This window comes from Triticum dicoccoides, chromosome 3B (genome assembly GCF_002162155.2).
Source record: "Triticum dicoccoides isolate Atlit2015 ecotype Zavitan chromosome 3B, WEW_v2.0, whole genome shotgun sequence".
Taxonomy (NCBI): domain Eukaryota; kingdom Viridiplantae; phylum Streptophyta; class Magnoliopsida; order Poales; family Poaceae; genus Triticum; species Triticum dicoccoides.
In genome coordinates, this window is record NC_041385.1 from 833152762 (window position 1) to 833157379 (window position 4618).

Here is a 4618-nt window from a genome sequence, read left to right on the forward strand (position 1 = left end):
ACTGATGACCTGTAGAGGATCTGATTCCGCTTCCACTCGATTACATCCGAGGGCGTTCGCAAACACAAGGCCATCTCGCATGGCCAAAGCTTCAGTAGTAATTATATCCCGCTGCAAAAGGAATGAATTTGCATTGAGCTCTACATGTTGTGTCATAATAGTACCAAACTTCAAATGGTCGTCCTCACAAATTATTAAGCGCATCTGTGTCTGTGTCGTAAACATAAACGGTAGGGCATAGAAACAAAATAGAAGCACGCCCGGTGGGACTCGAACCCACAATCGCCTGATTAGAAGTCAGACGCCTTATCCATTAGGCCACGGGCGCTGTTGTGATCACAGAAATAATATCCGCCTATTTATTCTTTGCGAGCAGTGGGCAGACTCAAAGCACAAAAATTAAATGTCTGCGTGCATAAAATACAAATTCTGATTTTAGATACAAGAATGAATACATGGATAGACCTGCAAAGTCAATCACGCCTTATATTTTGGGAAGGAGGGGGGTATCAACCATGAATGCTTTAACGTTGGACACATATTTGATTTTGCCTACAAAAAAAGAACACTTATTTGATTGATCACCAACAAGTGGTACGTGGGAGAATTTGCCGATCAATTATTTAAGTGTCGTTACAAAGAAGGGGTCCACTTTGGTGCAACATTTACGATAAAAATATACCTTGGAACACTCATATAACCTATCAAGAATATGGTCGTCAAATATCGGGCCAATTTGCAAGAAATAATGGTTCAACGGACAACAAGAGAACTTCCTTTCTTTATCTTCTCATCTCTTCGCAGCACCTCGGGAATTAATCCGTTTCACATAGTAGGTTTCATCTCAACATGAATAGCCCACTTTCTGAAGGCAAACTCGTATTTATTAGGCTGGTCACAATGGCCAAGAACATAAGCTAGTAACTTACACACTTCCCTAGACTATGTTACTACCTTTATAGTGGGTAGAAACATCTATGTAGTGTCATGCAACGATGTATTTATTAGGTTATAGACTCATTGTTTCTTGGAGTGTGTGATGTTCCGGTAACTTAGCTAGTTACCACAAGCACCTCTCTCTTCATTAAATATGTGCCACATAAGCAAAGTTGTATTGGAGTGTGTGATGTTACTCCTAAGTTCCTCTCCATTGTGACCAGCCTTATAGCCACATGACTATGTATGTGTGGGCTGGGGGTGGGGGGTATGGGGACCAATGCCCCCCCTCTCCCTAAAAAAATCCGATTCTACAAATTATCACAACTATACTTTTCATTTTACAATCACTAGGGTGCATATGCTGCCTCCTTGAAAGCTCTACGCAATATAGTGATCCAAAACGGCTTCTCTGCAAGATCACATCACTCACAATTGTGACCAGACTTGTTACTGTTGGGCCTGTAGATGACACTACAAAGCTGCACAATGACATGTTAAGTAATGAGATTATTGTCCAAAATTTGCTCCATATTTTGGATGTTGACATTGATGAAATAAAGGAAGAAGCCATTATTCCATGAATCGTACTCCCCCTTGATGCAGGAATAGATGGATAATGTTTACATTGTATCATATTTCATATGATGTTTTTTTACTTTCTTTCCTTTTCTCTTGTTTGTTTCTTAAGACGTTATATTGCCCTACTTCGGATAATGATTGACATGGTTCAAATGAGATATTGTTCTTCATCTTTTAACCGCCATTCTTTACTTTTTTTTAACCCGGGTGTCAGTGAAGTTGAACAACAATGCGTAGTCGCGGCTCAATGTTGAGCTGCCTTGGCCAACACTTGCTCGACCCGATCCCAAATTTTTGTTGCGAGTTGTGTGTGGTCAGATATGTTTTTTTTAAACGAGGCAAAAGAAGTTAGTTAGAGGAAAACCGGACGAAAATCTAAATTACAAACCCCACAAAGGGCACACACGGACGACCTGGCTACCAACAAAATCACGACACAACCAACGACACAACCGTCGAGAGGTCAGATATGTATTGATTTATGCTGAAAGTATATAGGATTATATTGAGTTGGGACCCAGCTCCCACTCACCGCCGACTACAGCAGATTGGAGGGAGAGGGGCCGTTGAGGGCAATGGAAGAGAATACCAGAAGATAGGGGCCGGAAGGGGGTCAATCTCAGCACTAGGGCCAATCCAGAAGTCTCAGTTCTCGACGTCGGCTCAGAGTATTCCCACAATGTTCATATTTGCAAAGGCCTTTGCAGTTCAGACCTTTTTATTACGTGGATTATGATACGGACGTGGATTTCACTGGTGGAAAAAGGGCCTTTGGTCGTGGTTCGCAACTGCCATTAGTCGCGGTTGCGCAACTGCGACCAAACAGGCGCGACTAAAGGCCCCCCCCTTTAGTCGCGGTTGCTTAAGAACCGCGACTAAAGGCCCGTCCACGTGGGCGCCAGGCGGCCGTCGGGGCGGAGGACCTTTAGTCGCGGTTCTTCTGGCCAACCGCGACTAAAGGCCGCCGCAGGTTTAGGGTTTTAGCCCCCCCCCCCTAAACCTGTTTTCTGTTTAATTTGTATTGTTTTATTTCTTTTGTGCTTTATTTTAATTTTGAAGGAGTTTCACATATTCTACGGTACTACATACATGCACATGAATGTACAATTTCAAACAAATTTGAAATTAGAACCAAAAAGAATTCAAGAGGAATATACAATATATATTCAATATCATCGGATGACCATATACAATTTTGAACAAGTTTCCATGCATAATTTAATGCATATAAAGTTCTACGTCCTCGTAATGGTGTTCTCCTTTAGGATGGAGGACTTCCCTCCTGAACCATCCAGCTAGTTCCTCTTGAAGTGGTCGGAAGCGAGCTTCTGGACTAAGCATCATCCGGAGGTTATTCCTCTGAGCATTGGTATCACTCGGAACCCGCCGCTCAGAGGTGTATCTCCGGATCATCTCACAGACATAGTATGCACATAGATTGGTCCCCGCTGGCTGAATATCCTCACCATTCTTAGCCTTTGACCTTTTGAATTCTAGCTCTTTTTTGAATTCACCGACCTTTGTATCTACGAACCGTCTCCAAACCCTACGAGGCAAAGAAAATTAAATGAACAAGAGAGTTATTAGTTACTTGATATTAGGAAATGAACGAAATAGGCCGATCGATATAGAGCGCAAATGAATGAAAATAATTACTTCTGCAGCATTCTTCTCATGCCGCCCTAAAGCTTTGGATCCTTATTCAGAGAGTCGTGGACGAGACATTCTGAGGTGTCAACTTTAATTACAGCAGAATCCAGTGGAACCTGCGGACACGATACATGCACAGTACGTCATGCATAACTCATCGATTAGCCGGCCACATACCATGCATGGAGTAAACAAAAGAGAATGTGCTCAAGACAGAAACACTCACCCAAAATGGTAAGGAAATAGAATATCACTTTTGAGTTCCTGCTTTGTAAGAAACTGCCACAGGTCTACCTCCATGTCGGCGGGGTGATGCTCCAACACATATCCATTAACGATGTGTGGGTCAATGAACCCAACATCATGGATGTTCCTTACTCTGCATTCCTTAATCTTCATTCTGCATGTATAATAGCGGACACAACAATATAGTTAGGACATATATATAGTGCAGGCAATATAAACGAGATGGGGTAGAAATAAATCACTTACAGAACGTAGCAACTGATGATAGATTTGTCGAGCTCGCGCAGATTGAAAAGCTGGAACAATTCACTCAGATGAATTTGTACATAGTAATGTTTGAAGTGATGCTCATATCTAACTTCCGCATAAATATATTCTTTGGCGTTTTTATTTTTTATGTAACCCTTGTACCATTTCAGCAGACCTTCCATTTGTGGAGGTAGATCCTCTTCCTGCGCAGGCTCGACGAGAGGCCCATTCTTCACATATATAATTACTACCTCCTTCACTGGCGCCTCATCAAGGCCTAACAGTTCACGAAGAGTAATACCTAAGTTGGCCGCTTGTTCTCTGGCACTCGTTACAGTCAATCCATGTGCTGCCGCAGCTGCTATGATATCGGGGTCATCCGGACCGGCGGCTTTCACTATAAGCGGGGCAATCGATTGTTTACTTTGTTCCCCGAGCTGGGCAACTCGTTTCCCGCTTTTTTTACTTTCTAATTCCGTTTTCTCGGCCTCCTCCAAGGCTTTGTTCTCCTGGTTCTCCGCCCGCTCTTTCTTCTCCTTCAACATGAGTGCCTGCCTACGAAGTTCACGTGCATAGTCGTCAGGCAGATTCTTTGCGGCTTGGGACGGTGTGCTCAAAAATGACTTAGCCCACTTCTTTTGCTCATCAGAAACTACTGGCTTGGGCTCGGGCTCTCTTTTGTTCTTGCAGTCCGCCTTCCATTTTCTCATGATCAGCAGCCGCGGCCGCGGCAGTTTCCTCGGCACTACGTTCCCAAGGCCTTGTGGGGAGAGGCTTCAGTGATGGCTCCGGTACCTTTGTGGTCTTAGGTACATAAGGGTCCGGGTTAATAATCCAGGACTGCTTTTGCTTCTTTGCCGGAGGTGGATTGGGGGGCGGCATCTGATCACCCGCCGGACGAGGACTGGGGGGCGGCGTCTGATCACCCGCCGGACGAGGACTGGGGGGCGGCGTC

The 4618-nt window shown here is 44.1% G+C and overlaps 1 non-coding gene across 1 annotated transcript; it reads right to left on the reverse strand.

The window, feature by feature from the left end:
* Positions 1–255: 255 nt before the first annotated feature.
* On the reverse strand, positions 256–328 carry TRNAR-UCU. Its single transcript has one exon. It is a non-coding gene; the product is annotated as a tRNA-Arg (tRNA).
* Between the last annotated feature and the right edge of the window lie 4290 nt (positions 329–4618).